Genomic DNA, 16,937 nt, shown 5'->3' on the forward strand with positions numbered 1-16,937 from the left:
CTGGATTGTTGGTAGCCCTGGGGCTTCTCAGCACTGACTGACAGGGTGGGGCCAGATTTTCCCAAAATGGCCACCTCTAGAGAAAGGCTCAGCTGCTGAATATTCCAGAGAGCATTGCTTTCAATGCCCTTCCCTCACAACAAGCCACATTCACCCCTGTTTTCCCAGGATGTCCTCCAAGAACTGCAGTCAGGTTTGACCCAGATTCTGATGGAGACCTCACTCTGCCCTGGGACACAGTGCACGTGAAAGTCTGTGTGCACCTTTTAAGAATGGGGTCTCTGTTTCCCCCAGTCCTGTGGAGTTCCTGTGCACAAGCCCCACTGGCCTTCAATGCCAGATGCTCCAGGGTCTCTTTCTCCCAGTGCCAGATCCCCACATGTGAGGGTTTGATGTGTGGCTCAGAACTCTCACTCCTGTAGGTGAGTCTCTGTGAACCAGTTAGTTTTCAGTCTGTGGAGCTTCCCACCCCAGAGGTATGGGGTTGTTTATATCACAAAATCGCCCCTCCTACCTCTTGATGTGGCCTTCTCTTTTTCTTCTGGAGTAGGGTATCTTTTTTAAGGTTTCTGGTCCATTTGGGTGGAGATTGCTCAGTCTTTAGTTGTGAATTTTGTTTTTAGGAGAGAAGTTGAGCTCCAGTCTCTATTCTGCCATCTTAATCCTCTGTGAGCAGACATTCTAACATATCTCCTTACCCATCTTCATGAGTAGTGTTGGAATAGAGAGGAACACAAAAGAATTGCCCATGTAATTTGAGGAGTTTCAGGGCAGGTTTGACATCCTTGATGGTGGCTTTGGTACACATAAAAAATTATCCAGAGGCTTCTTTTATTATCATTATTACTTGTGTCATTGCTGTTTCAAATTAAATCCTAGTTCTTCCTTATACTTTGAAGTCCAAATTAATGATCTTATAATTTTATTTATTTATATGTTTATTAATGTAGTAAATTTTAACATCGCTTTTGAGGGAGATTTTACAACTTGGATAATTAAATTCTCTTAAGCTCTTTAAACTATACCTACAAATTTAATATATTCAAATATTTCTTCAAGTCCTTTGTCTAACAAGCAAAATTTAAGTACTAAAGCATATCTTGCAAATCTGATGAATGAAACATATACATATCTTAGTAATTATAATAAAGAAATCCCTCAATGATTCCAACACTGTTTTCACACTTGTTGAAACACTCTTATGCGTTCAACCTAAAACTCTTAAGTCTAGGAGTTCTCTGGTGGCTTAATGTTTAAGGACTTAGCATTGTCGCTATTGTGGCTTGGGTTACTATTGTGGTTCAGGTGCCATCCCTGGCCTGGGAACTTCTGTATGCCTTGGACATGGCTGGGAAAAAAAAAAAAAAAAAAAAAAAAAAAAAAAAAACCTTGTAAGTCTAAATCAATAACTCAATTACATATTTAAATTGAACCCATAAGCCTGATTTCAGGTGCTCTAAAAGCAATTAAAACAATAAATGTACAGTGATGACTCCCAAGTCTAACACAAATTATTAATGTTATCAGTTTATTTTTATTTTTCCATTTCAGTTTTTAGTTGTCAAATGTGGTCATAGTACCAGAAGCATCAGTATCACCTGGGAACTTGTTAGAAATCCAAATTCTCAGCCTCTGCCCAAGACCTCCTGAATCTGAAATGCAATCACAGGACCTAAAAAATTGTGTTTTAATAAGACCTCCAGGTGATTCTGATGCATGCTGAAATCTGACAACTACCACTATATTTAATTCAATTGGAAAGCACCTTAAGAGTGAGGCATCCACCATAAAAATAATTAAACTATCCCAAGTATTTGGGATTACCTTCTCAGGTAAATTTGGGGTTAAATTCTCGGCTGATGGAAGTTGCGTTTTAAAGAGAGATTTCTTTTTCTTTCTTTGTTTTTTTTTTTGGCTAGACAGGAAATTTGCAGCATTAGGTATCTCAGGTGACTTTTCTAATGACAATGGGTTACATACAGGACCTTGATGTAAACTAGGCCATGATCCTCAAACATAGTTAGTGAATGGCCTCTGTTTGTTGGCCTCAAATCATACATCAGCTAGTTATCAAATCTGATTAAAGTTTGCAGCTCCTATTCAAGCTACTGTACCACTTGATTAGGTTCTTAAACAACACAGGTCTGAACTGCATGGGTCCACTTAAAGGTGGATTTTTTCCAATAAATATATAGTCAGCCTTCCATATCTTTGAGTTCTGCAAATATGGATGCAGAGGGCTGACTATGGGACTTGAGCATGTTTGGATTTTATTTGTGGCAGGTCCGAGAACCAATCCCTTTTGGATGTTGAGGGACAATTGCCATCTCAATTAAAATTCCAGATAGTTTAAATAAAACACGGGTAGGAGATGGAGGGAAAAACATACAAAAAATCATATATTGATTACATAGTTTTAGCACTAAGATATTTTAAATTCTAGAGTTTGATTGAAAAATATTTAAATATATATATCTAAAATGGAAAGGCAATACATTAAAATGTTTATTCATTCACTCAATAAACAAACATGAATATTTGCCCCATGCCGGGTACTGAGCTCAGTACAGAGGATACAACAGGGAAATGTGGCCTTTCCCACAGGAGCCTGGGCTCCGGTTCAGTGAATTAGGAATCTGACCTGGGATCTCAGGGGATTTCAGGAGCATGCAGGAGTGGCACCCGACCCAGACTTGATGAGGGATGGATGAGACTTTGCTTTGCTCATCTTTGGTCTGGTATTTTTCTGTACCCAATTGACTGTGGCAGTAGGTGTGCTCATAATCTAATGTGGAAGATATAACAGACCTTTACAAATTCAGATAATTCAAGAAAGTTTTCTTAAAAAGTGACTACAGTTGACCCTTGACCAACAAGAGTTTAAATTGGGCAGGTCCACTTATACACAGGAGAAATCACAGATACAGGGGCTCACTATGTATTTATTAATCCCCACCTTGTTCAAGGGTAAACTGTAATTACAAAAATGTGGGCAAGTGTGGAACCAGAAAGGATCATGCACAAACCTGGGCCAACCACGTATGTAGATGAGAGGAAGGCTGGCTTACCAGAGCCCAGAAGGAGAGTTAGATAGCTCAGGCTTCCTTGTAAGAAGTGCCCTGCTTAGGGATATGGCCAGATCAAGGCAACCTCATGGAGAAGAAACTGAGAAATACACAGCCTGACCCTGGCCCTTCCATCCTGTATCCTGTCTGAGTTCTCCATTGGCCAAAATCCTGTAGAAGCCCAAGGGCACAGGAATCTGTTGATGCCATTCATACAGCAGAGTAGAGAAGATGCCTGCCTCAGGAAGTTGGGGGGCAGACGCAGTAGTTAAGTGTCCACTTAACTATTGGTCTACAGAATATGTTTCTTAAATTTTAATTGCAAATTAAAATTTGAATTTGTCTTCCAAAGCAAAATCCACATCATATTCAGCATCTGTGTCTATATACATATATATATGTGTGTGTGTGTGTGTGTGTGTGTGTGTTAATATTCTATTTGGACATAAACTAATTTCATCTGTTGACTTCTAGACAATAAGCTGCATTTTTAAGAGATAAATGGTATAAATTTCAGTTATAAAACTGCAATGGTTGGCCTTTATTGAGTACTTTTGAGGTAGAAACTCATTTATTCCAATTCCTAACATTGAAAATATCAATAAATAGACTTTAGTTGCAAAATTCAGTGAGCAACATTAGTCTTTTAAGTGCAGTAAGACAGATGTTTGTAGAACAATGTTATTTTCTGAACAATTTCATCTGTCTTAGCTAATGACTTATATGTGAGTGAATGCATAGTGTTCAAAGTTTCAATAGAGACATTTTTGAGACTTCTAATCTCATAATTGAGCATCTAAATATTACATTCAATTGATTTTGATTGTTTCAAAGTATAAACTTCATTATAGATTTGAAACAAATCTATGCATTCTGTGGTGATTGTAAACATAATGAATTCTTAAGGGAGAGTGGGAGAAAGAAAACCAAAAAGTTAAAAAAAATTTTTTTTTTCCTTTTGGAATAAGCTATATGAGAAATCTAAAACAGGCCTTTACTTCTTTGTTTTAAAAAATGGAGTTCCCGTCGTGGCGCAGTGGTTAACAAATCCGACTAGGAACCATGAGGTTGCAGGTTCGGTCCCTGCTCTTGCTCAGTGGGTTAAAAGATCTGGCGTTGCCGTGAGCTGTGGTGTAGGTTGCAGACGCGGCTCGGATCCTGTTGCTGTGGCTCTGGCGTAGGCCGGTGGCCACAGCTCCGATTCGACCCCTAGCCTGGGAACCTCCATATGCCGTGGGAGTGGTCCAAGAAATAGCAAAAAGACCAAAAAAAAGAAAAAAAAAAAAAGATACAGCATCCTTTTAAGTTACAGTTGATAACACAGTGGGCATCTGAATTAGAAATGCTGACAGGGTAGAAAGATTTTTTTATTTTTAAAATTATTATTATTTATGTAATTTTTTTTTGGAGTATAGTTGTTTTCCAATGTTGTGTTAGTTTCAATGCACAGTAAAGATATTCAGCTATACATATACATATGTCCATTCTTTTTTGTATTCTTTCCCTTATAGGTTATTACAGAATATTGAGTAGATTTTCCTGTGCTATACATTAGGTCCTTGTTAGTTATCTATTTTACATAGTGAAAGATTTTTAAAAATTGATCCTTATAGCTGCCACAAAAATGAAAGGTGAAGTCATGATAAGAACCACTAAATGAAATAGATACAAGTAATTCAAGAAGAAGAATCTTATCACTCTAATGGCTCTGAGTTGGATTTGTATATAAACCAATAGAATTAGACATGCAAAGATACTGGAATGAGATTTTAAGATTAGTAAGCAAGAAATTCAAATTTAACGGTTTATTCACTAGTTTTTACAGCTTAAAAAATTTTCGTTTTTCCCACTTCACCCTGGGCGTCCTTCTTAACTCTAAAAATACACTCCTATCTTCAAGCTTTCAATTCATGTTTGTAAACATTGAAAGGTTAGAATGTGGCATTTTCCTCAGACCAACTGTTGATGTTTACAAATTGAAGTATATTTTTAAAATATTTTAGGCCAATCTGGTGGCAAAACCCTGGTAAGGAGGGAGGAATGTTATTCCTTGGGTATGAGGAAGAAGTCTTAAAGACATAGTTAATTATAATTGCTTTATTGCCCCAGGTCATGGGAGTTCCAGACCTTTCTAGAAGGCACTGTAGTATTGCTTATGGTTATGGTTTCTTAATATGAAAATATCTGACCTTTATATAAAATTAGCTACTTACTAAATTTTTTTTTGAAAAAGATATTAAAAACCAGAAGACATTGGAAAGGATACTGGCTTTTTAATATCTCCCAGATGTTCAAAAAGCAGCAAATAGTCTTGCTCATTCAGATGGACCATCCAAAGTCAGCACCAGAAATATACGATTCCATTATTAAAAGGATGCCAATTAGCTGAACTGCAATATCTCACTGAACTGAGGAGGCTGGCTAGTTCTCAGCCTTTGATAAACAGTCATCCTCGTCTGAATCAGGATTACCAAGAAGAGCAGTGGACTGATGCATTTTTATACAGCCTGACTTCTACTACAGACAAAGCAATTCAATGAAAATGGTCCTTAGCTCTGGTTTCATTCAAATGAAACCTTCGATTCTGGTTACTTACAGATTGTTATGTTAAACCTTAATAATAAGTTTCATTTAGGTTTGCAAAAAATAGGAGTATATGATCAGTTTTATTGCATAAATAAAAAATAATGTATTTATAAAATTAAAACTGAATTTTTCTATTTTTGAACAACATATGAGAAAATGTTCACAATATGAAATTGAATTACAAATTTGAGAAGCAAAATGATAGTAAGATCCTAGCTTTGTTAAAATATAGTTTAAAATTTATTGTAAGCTAAATTTGCAAAAATAGAAACTGTTTATATGGTGAGAATAGGAAAAACTTTATCTGTATATTATAACTTATTTTACAGTGAATTAAAGAAATTATTTTTATAATCAGAAAAGAAGTAAATGTTGTTTACAAAAGAAAAAGAAAAGGTTTTGCAAGAGCAGTACAGAACCTATTTTAAAATGTTTATTCATTCTCAGTAATTGTTTAAAGAACATTTTCTATAAATAAATAAGCCTACCAACAATTCCACTGGAATAAGGATCTATATTAGAAAAGAATATGATTGTTGCTTATACATAAAGACAGCAAAACAAAAGTAGTCCCCCTGGTTTTGTGGCTTATGGTTCATAACCAGTCATTTTCTTATTCAACATTAATAAATACTCCTAAAATTACTATTCTTAAGAATAAGAAAATGTACTTGTATACTCCTTAAAAAATGCCAAGTCCAAAGCCATGTATCTACATTTGTTTTGTAAGAGCAGTACATAGTGTCTCAGTCTGCTGCAAACATCCTGGAATAGAGCCAACATAAGAATATTAGTGAAAAATAAGTACTGAGTAAAATAATTTAATTATCACTTGTTGGCTTCTTCTGCAAAAATTACAGGAATCTTTATTCCAAGGTCATAAAGTCATCATTTCATTAAAGATGACAAATAATTTCTTACATACTTTCCTATAGGATACTTAGAATTTATGTTGTTCATTGTCATGGTTTTGTTATTATTCTTCTTCTGGCTTTTTTGGTTGTTTCGGAGGGTTTTTTTTTAAGAAAAATTTGTATGTGTCTGTGCTTTTTGTTTTATTTTGTATGTTAACTTTGAATTTTATCTATAAGTTATGGCAATATTTTCCTTTTCTGTGGATTACCATTTAATTCTGTGTATGGTCCTTTTAAAAAAAAACACAGAAATTATATCTTTTATAGAGTCATATCCATTGGCTATATCCTCAAATTTATTTATGATTTCTACTGAATTTATTAGTTAAATCAACAATTATTTATCATACACTACATGCAAAGTACTCCTCTATGTGCTGTGGATGCAGCAGAATCTAAAATGACAATAACTCTTGCCTTCATGGAAAAAACACTCTTTTAGAGGGTGACAGACATTAAACAAGGCAGATCCAACTTTTGCAGCACCTGAAATTAAGTAATTTGGGGACTGTCCTTAGGAAAAAGAATACAAAACAAGATAAAGAGTCTTGGAAGAAACTCATGCTAGTGAATGGCTTCTGAGTATGTTACATTAGATTAAGTCCTGTGGAGGCACATAATCTGGGGAGAAGGCTAGGAAGTGCTAGGGCAGGTGGGAAAAAGCATGCCAGGAGAAGAAGAAAGTACAGAATCCCTATAGGGAAAGTGTGCCTGTAGTGTTCAAAGTATGGAAAGGGGCTTAGTGGGGCAGAAACTGAGGGAACCATGGAGAAAGTAATAGAAGAGGAGTCATAGAGGTAATAAAAGAGAGGCTGTGGGAGAGAGTGAGCAGGTGATGCTGGGCCTTGTAGGCCTCTGCAAATTTCCTCGACTTTTTTCTCTGCGAGTGAGGGAAAGTCACTAGAGGTGAAATGATTTGACTAGTGTTTTCACTCATGTTGCTGATTCAAGAATAAACCATAGGGAGAAAAGAGGCAAACAGGAAGATGAATACAGAGGATATTATAATAATCCAGGCAGATCATGGTAGCTTGAACTAGCTCCTGATGGAGGTGAAGAAATGTCATTTGTTTCAGAATATGTCTTGAAGATAGAACTCAAAGATTTTCTGGTATGTTGGGTGTAAGTTGTAGAAAAAGACAGACATCAAAGAAGGGACCCCAATTTTGTCCTGAATAAGAAAATATGGAATTTTAGGGGTTCCCGTCATGGTGCAGTGGTTAACGAATCCGACGAGGAACCATGAGGTGCGTGTTTAATCCCTGGCCTTGCTCAGTGGGTTAAGGATCCAGCGTTGCTGTGAGCTGTGGTGTAGGTGGCAGATGTGGCTCGGATCCCACCTTGCTATGGCTCTGGCGTAGGCTGGCAGCTCCAGCTCTGATTAGACCCCTAGCCTGGGAACTTCCATATGCCACGGGAGCAGCCCAAGAAATGGCAAAAAGACCAAAAAAAAAAAAAAAAAAAAAAAAAAAAGAAAATATGGAATTTTAAATTAATGAGATGATAAATGCTTTTGGATACAAGATAAGTGGGAAATACCATTTGAGGTATATTGAATTGAGATGCCCATTGGAAGTACCAGTGGAGATTGTCAAGTGTGCAGCTGGAGTTTGGTAAGGAGGTCCAGACTGGGTATGTACACTTGAAAATCATTAGCATGGATTTGGGATTTGTAAACCCATGATATGAACGATATGATCCACTGTATCACTTAAACTAAGAAATAAAAAATACAGAAGAAAAAAAGTTCTGAGGATTGAGCCCTTGGAACATGCCAATGTTTAGGTTAGACAGATTTAAAGAATTAGCAAGGGAAAATCTTAGAGTAATAGCCTACCAAAGATATCCACATCCTAATCCCCCAAACCTATCAATATGCTACCTTGCATGACAAAAGGGATTTCAAAGATATAAAGAAACTTAAGATGGGGAGTTTTTTATTTGATCATCCAGATGGGCTCAAAGTAATCACAAAAGTCCTTGTAAAAGGAAGGCTGGAAGTTCCTGCTGTGGCTCAGTGGATTAAGAATCCGACTGCTGCAGTGTAGGTCATAGCTCTGGCCCGGATTTGATCTCTGGCCCTGGGAACTTCCATATGCCCTGGGTACAACCATAAAATTAAAATAAAATAAAATAAAAAAGGGTGGGAAGGTTAGAAGCAGAGAAAGAGATGTGATAATAGAAGAGGAGGTCAGAGTGTTTTGATAAGAGGCCGGAAGCTAAGAAATGAAAGTTATTATCCATTATCCTATTTAACCAGTTTTTACATATCTAGTTTTACATGTTTAACCAGTTTAACCACTTTTACATGTCTATGGGTGTGTGTGTGTGTGTGTGTGTGTGTGTGTGTGTGTGTGTGTGTATTTAGGCTTATGCAGGATAATGGTTTGTATCACTGTCAGTTTCCTGGATGCGATACTGTATTATAGTTATGTTACATATAACCATTGGGGGAAACTGAGTGAAGGGTTTGCTTGTAACTTCATATCAGTCTATGATGATCTCAAAATAAAGGTTAAAAAGTCTTAAAAGTTAAAAGATTTCTTAAAGTTAAAAGAATGGCAAAAATAAATCCAAAGTAAATTGACTAAATTTGCAACTTAAATGAAAAGATTTCTTAAAGTAGGTTAAGAAATAATCCATCTGCCTGTGTTTTATTTATAAGAGATCTACTTAAAACTTACAGACAAAAATGTGAATGTAAAGGAATGAAAACTTTATATCTGTAGTAAATACTAAACAAAGAAAACTGACATTGCTCTAATAATATCAAACAAAATAACTTTAAAGCCAAAAACATTCTTAAGAACAATGAAGTCTGTGGCAAAATGGTAAGAGGAGTAATTCACAGTATGTACTCAACAGTGTTGCCCCAAATACCAGGTGCAAAAATAGACTGATTTACAAAAAAAAAAAAAAATCCAACCTAAAATCATAATGGTATATTTCAACGTACTTCTTTGTGTTTGTTATGTTCAGATCTATTACATGAAAATTATATGTGTGTGTATATATATATGCACATTCTATATATAAATAATTATGAACATATTATATATATTATATATTTTATATACATTAAGTATATATAATGTGGAAAAAACTTAGCTGACATATACAGAAACCAGAGCCCAAGAATTAGAGTATAATTTTTTAAAACCTATATGAAAATATTAATAAATGACAACATACTTAGGCATAAAATAAAGCATACAGCTTATGCATATGCCTACAATGTAGCAAATTAAAAATCAGGAAAATAGCAAAAAAAAAAAACCCATATATTTAGAAATTTTAAATATGTATAATTAACTCCTGGATTTTAATACCTTATGGAACACTTCAAGAAGAAATGGGGATACAAATTAGAAAATATTTAGACCTGAATGATAATGCAAACACTATAAATCAAAATGTGTGGGATTTAGCTGAAACCATAGTTAGAAAGCAAAGCCTTAAATGCATATATTAGAAAAGAAAAAAGGCCAGAAATCAATCGGCACAGCTTCTAATTTACACAGATAGAAAAATAGTAATGAAGACATACAAAGGAGTAAAAGGAAGGAAAGAAATAAGGATAAGAACATAAATTTTTTAAATAGAAAATAAAGAAGCAAGAGAGGGGGCAAACAATACCCAGAGTTGATATTTTTAGAGAAATTAAACTAATACTAATAGACAAATCTCTGTCAGATTTAGCAAGAGAAAGAGCTTTAATGAAAATTGGACCACAATTATATATAAAGAGTTTGCCAATAATTTTGAAGATATAAATTTCTTAGAAAAATAGTGTTCACAGAATAGATTCAAGAAGAAATACAAAGTTTGACTATATTAAAATAAATGAATCTGAATGAACAGTCAACAACTTAATCATTGGCAGAAATAGCAATAACTCAAATGATAATAATGAAATAAAAAGAGAAATTACCAAACAAGCAAAAACATATGATCCTAAATATATTTACAAGATTATTTCACCAAATCTTCAGGGGTTAGATCATCTCTATTTTATTTACACTGTTCTAAAGAATAGGAAAAAAAAGCTCCTCAACAATTTTGTGTTTTGATAAAACAAATAAAACATTTCCTATAACCTTAATATAGCCTAAAAAGGACAATTAATAAAAGAAAATTTCAGACTTCTTTTATAAACACAGATGTAACATTTTAATTAAAATATTACCAAATATGACAAAGTTTGCAAATATAAATTATGACAGGAAAATTTTTTTTCTAAATTATGTAACGATGTTAAAACATTTATTAATATAATTTATCACAATAATAGATTAAAAGATTTTAAAACATGATTATCCCAATACTTGCAGGAAAACCTTTGGATAAATTCAGGGCCCATTTATGACATAAACACTCAGATAATAGGAGTAGAAGAGACCCTGATTTCCTATGCTTAGAAGGTAGCCAGCAAATATTACCTACATGAAACAGGAAACTTCATAATAAAATATTAAAAGAGTGTCTTTAAAGTCAGGAACAAGACTTCAAGCCTTCTTCTATTCATCATTCTACTGGAGTCTCTGCTAAATCAATGATGTATACAAAATAAATAAATTCGTAATGATTAGAAATAAACAAGACTGTCATCATTTGTAGATCTTATGATTATGCTCATAGAAAAGTTCAAGAGAAGCTGCAGAGAATGATCAATATTTTTTAAAAAATCAAAGAAATTAATGTGTACAACCTGCAAAAATTTTTAAAAGCTGATGTGAAAATATATCACCACAATATAAAAGAATATGTGAAATACCATGACTGCTTTAAAATTTAGGTTTCTTAGGCTCACAGAGAACTACCCATGAAAATCAAACTACTGGGTTTCAGTGAGTGTGGAAAATACACTTTGGATTTTGATACATCCCTTTAGGAAGGAGTAAATGCAGTAGGCAAGACGCTGCTACAGGTATAATTCCCTTAGAAATAAATTTTAAAATTTTAACCAGTGAAACCTTTTTCTCTGTTCACTTACCTGCCATACCAAAGGAGTAACATTTATCAGAGATGACATATTAAGTCTGGGGGAAAATGATACAGAGTACACATGTGCAATTTATGTGTAATTTTTCAATAATGCTACCCATGTGAAAAGTGACATAGCTATCCTTGAAAATTAAGATCATTTACTTAGCCTGACAAATAGTGCCCTAAACCATGGTCTAAAAATTTACATTGTGTAAAATGTTACAAGGCATGATGAGTAATTATAATCAATGCTTCTCCTATTACATTGCATTCGAGTTTAGTAATATGAGACTGACTCTTCTGAGTCCTTCTGCTTTACTATCTCATCTTCCCTCAGCAGTAATTATTCTTATCAGTTGTGGTGTTACAGAACAGAAAACAAAACAAAACAAAAAAAACCTATTAGCTCATCTTGCTGCCCTAAATTTCCTAGTTTTCAGCAGTTTTGTTTATTAGATAACATAAGGTCTAATTCTAAATTAGCTGAGTTTATTTTTTTAATATTACTAGAGTGAAGATAAAATATGAATAATGATTTGACCATTACATTATTCCATTAAAACTGAAAGTTCTATAAATACAGCCATCATCTCACATTAGCTCCATCTAGTCTATCTTTGTAGCCATTAATCAGCATTGGAGATTAAGAGCTTTTATCTTTTTTTTTGGCATTTTAGAGCTTTTAGATCATTGTTTTTTAAGCTGATACTTGCTCAATTTCATAGCCTCCATGTCTTGAAAACATAAAGCTGAGATATTTAAAGTACAAAACCATAGGGCACAGAATTTCCATCAAGAACAGAGCGTGGCTTTCCATATATTTTTTATTTTCCTAACAATGATTAATACCAAATATAGAGTCATATTTTGTGCTAACTTAACCTGGGATTCTTCACTAATGGCTCTCCCTGATCCTCAAGCTATTCGTGTAAGAAATCCAGTGCTATAAATTAAAGGTGACATAGCAAGTCCTGGTTCTTTTTTATAGTCCTAAGAAGAGAACTACTAGTAAAAAGAAACCTTAGTGGATATCGTCTTATTTACATCATGTTCATGTAGGTTTAATATGTAATGCAATCTTCAAAGTTATATTCATTACTAGAATTCTTGTAAACCCAAATCTGGTGTCTATTTTGTTTGCATCTTGGATGATTTGCGTGCTTTGTTGGCATGTACACTTGAGGTAAATCTGTGTCAGCCTAAGAGGTGAAAACAAAACTCTGTGTAAAATTGGACAGTTCAGAGCAATTAGTGCTCCTATTTCTGACTAAGGTGACTCAAAATGTTTAAATCAGTAACCCTCTTACACTGCTGTTGGGAATGTAAATTGGTACAACCACTATAAAAACAATATGGAAGTTCCTCAAAACAGAAAAAATTGAACTACTACATGATCCAACACTCCCACTCCTCGGCATCTGTGCAGAGAAAACCAAAATTTGAAGATACATGCACCCAATGTTCATTGCAGTACTACTTAAAATAGCCAAGACATGAGGGCGACCTAAATATTCATCGATAGAGATGGATAAAGAAGATGTGGTACATATATGCAATGGAATATTAGCCATGAAAAGAACAAAATAGTGCCATTTGCAGCAACATGGATGGACCTAGATATTATCATACTAAATGAAGTTAGGCAGTCAGTGAAACACAAGCATCATATGATATCATCTATGTGTAGAATCTAAATAAAAAGGATACAAATGAACTTATTTGCAGAGCAGAAATAGACTCACATACTTTGAAAATAAACTTATGGTTACTGAAGGGGACAGGTTGCGGGGGGATGAACTGGGGGTTTGGTATTGGCATATGCACATTGAAGTATATGGAGTGACAGGCCAGTGCGGACCTGCTGCATAGCGCAGAGAACTCTCTCCAATATTCTGTGATAATCTGTATGGGAAAATAATCTGAAAGAGAATTGATGTATGTACATTTTAACTGAATCACTTTGTAGTACAGCAGGAATTATCACAACATTGTAAATTAACCATACTTCAATAAAACTTTTAAAAATGAAAAAAATAAATGTAGTATCCCACATTGGATACTAAATACCAGAAGGTATTTTTCCATTTCAAGATAGTAAATACTCAGAAGAAATAAATAAAAATATGTTTTATTGAAATTTCATTTTCATATAACATATTGAGATGATAAGGAGCAAGCACATAAAAAGTTGAAGAGTAATAAGCCCATGTAGACTAAATAACCATAAGAGTAATAAAGAATATCTCTACTAGGAATATTAAAGGCAGAAAATTAGACATTCCAGTGGTTTGGAATGATCAGGAAATCTACAGGATTTTGAACTATGGAAGTTTATGTTGGAAAAAGTCTTAAGAGGAAACTTATGGAAAAAGTGCATTGAATAGGTTAGAAGAAAGAGGCTAGAGGGAAGGGGAACAATTAATAAAAGTTAGTTAAAAAGACAAGATCAAGGTGAGGTAAAGGAGAAAGGAAATTAACAGGTAAAGTTAGAGGTTAGCCTTGAAGAAAAAGATGAGTTATTTATTCAGAGCAGGAAGAGAGGGAGGAGAGAAGATGGGCAAAAATATGGGGTATTTGGAACTTTAAAAAATATATTGTATCCTTTATATTGATTGATTAATTGCAGATATTAAACTATTTTTGACTTAGAAAATAGTAAATCCATATGATTCAACCTATCCTTAACACTGTGCTTTGTTTTTCTTCATAGTTTTTATTACTACTTTACACATAAATACTTGCTCATTTGCCTCTCCCAGCTAGAAAACTGTTTTAGGAAGACAGAGATTTTTCTCTTTTGTTATTGAAAAACTCTTGCACCTAGAACAATATCTGGCACTTGAAAGACACAATAAATATTTGTCGAATTAATGAGCCAGGAAGGTTTTTTTTCTCTCTGTTTTTCCCTGTTATTTCTTTTGTTCTTATTTTCTAATTAAAGAGGGATTTGGAATTATCAAAAAAATAAGATGTGCATTCATCAAAGATGATCAGAAAGATTATTTCTTCCAAAGAGGTTCATGCTGAAACCAGGCAGCATGAATGTGCAGTGACCAAAGTCTCTATATATTTCTCAGATGATCTAAAGAAGTATTCTAATATAGAATCCTTTTTTTTTTTTATAAAATTCCAATGTTAGACCAAAAAATGAATTAGAGGTTATTCATATGAAAAGGAGTAGTGTAGGAAACTGGCAAAGAACAGGTGAGGTTTTCTAGTGTAGCCAGGAAGCTAGTGAAAATATTAGTTGGGGTAATCAGTTGACAAGGATCCTAGTAACAAAATAATAATAATAAAAAGAAGTTTCAGTGGGTCTGGGGAAGTAGAAAGTAGAAAATTACGTTTGGAAAAGGGAAGAACAAAATTTGATGAGGCATGTATGGTGATCAAATGGAAATTATAAGCTGACTCTAAAACAGAAGAGGTAATAAGTGCATCTCCTTTACCATGAGCAAATGCTGCCTGGATTTTAAGAAGCCAAGTTCTTTGAAAGCAGGAAATATTCTTTTCCAATCATCAAACATTTTTTTTTTTCTTCCTGTTGAGTATAGTGACTATGGTTTAGGTACATTTTTTTTGTTTATTAGTTTTTAGAATCTGGTAATCCTTGCCCTGCTGCACGGAGTGCCCACATATGCTGCTTCATAGGATCAATAAGATAATAATGTTTAAGAAAAAGCCAAATATAATGGTCAACAAATACCTCTTGGTGTCTACTCATTACTCATTAAAAGAGTAAATGGAAATGTTTTTATTTTTATATTGTAAATATTTTAGCCTGAAAAAGACTTTAAATCATTACTATGTATTTTCTTTGTGAAGACATCCAAAATATTCAAGCAAAGATTTATTGGCATAAAGTTTATTTGAAGAAGTCAGAGCATATTTATTTCTTTTGAATGTCTTGATTCCCCCATCTTATTTGTTGGTATGTCTTACAAGCATAACAAACCTAGGTCCTGTGCTTTACTGTGGACCCTTAGTAAATTGGAGAGCTTTAAATGTGATCATCTATTACAAAGACAAATATAATTAAATTATAGAATTTTTTATTCATTATAGATTTGGTGTTAATTTGACAAAATGACATTTATAAAATATGTTAAATGATCAGAAAAATAACTTTGAAGGAGGACATGTTGAATTTTATCTTAATTTGTAGATAATAGCTGTATCATTTTGGCATAGCCATTCTACAATATCAACTACCTTACAAAAATGGAAGCAGCAGCAATAGTCAAAATCCTGAGCAAAATTAATCTCAGACTTCAAAAGTGAAAAAAAAAATGATATGTTTTCTGTATTTACCTGCTGCTGGCACTTATCTAAAGAAAACTAGAACTTTTTTGTGCCTTCTGTTTCATGGAATGACTTCATTTTATGTTCTGTCCATTTATTTTTGAAACTCAGTAATCTTTTAATGTCATAAAATATTTAATAAACTTTGAAATTTAAAATTTCTCTACCCCATATTATTGCTAAAATATCTTACATTTATAAAATACACTTGTCTTCTTCATCCAAGTGACTTACCATATATTACCTCACTTTGCCCTCACAATTATGTATTTTTACAAAAGGTTTTACCAATATTTCAAGTATAAAAAAGGTAACAATCACTTAATATTACTTTTAAGTCATTGCAACAGATGTAAATCATACCCTCACCATGAAAGTGAAATATTAATAGGTATAAGAATATTCTCTGTTTACAAGAAATTTCATGGGAATTTCTTTGCATGCATTTATACTGTTAGTGGGAACTACAAACATTGGAATTGTGTGAATCATTAGGTTTTCACAGTATGAGAAGCCTTGTCGCATCCTTGAGTGACAAGTTTTGGATTGGATCCATTAAATGTGTAATTCCATAGGGAAACAGCAATATGGATGGTTGAGGTTTGAGAAAAAAAAAAATTACCTACTTTAAATCCAAGAGCACATGACTTCAAAGAAACAATTGGAGGCATGATTTTCAAAATTTTTAATCTGAGCTTTTCTGTAGGGGAAAATATATAATATATATAATAGTAAAATCTTGCTAAAAATTATAGCTAGTACTTGAAGGAAATAGTATCTTAATGATTATGATACTACCTGCTGACCTGCTGTTGTAACATCATAATTAAACATTGAAATAAGTAACATTAACAGTTGATTATATGTGTGATTCATAAAGTTTTGGGGTAATTCTCTTGAAATTCTCTTGAAATTCTCCTGAAAACTAGGGACCTCTTTCCCCCAAAATGTAAGAGAAAGATAGACAGGTAGGTAGGTATATACATAGATACATAGATAGATACTAAGTCTAGTTTATATTTCCAGGGAATCCTAGACCACTTGAGTCAAAGTATCCATTGATCTCATGTGACCCTTGCTTCATATA

The sequence above is a fragment of the Sus scrofa genome, chromosome 15 (assembly GCF_000003025.6).
Source record: "Sus scrofa isolate TJ Tabasco breed Duroc chromosome 15, Sscrofa11.1, whole genome shotgun sequence".
In the NCBI taxonomy this organism is placed as follows: domain Eukaryota; kingdom Metazoa; phylum Chordata; class Mammalia; order Artiodactyla; family Suidae; genus Sus; species Sus scrofa.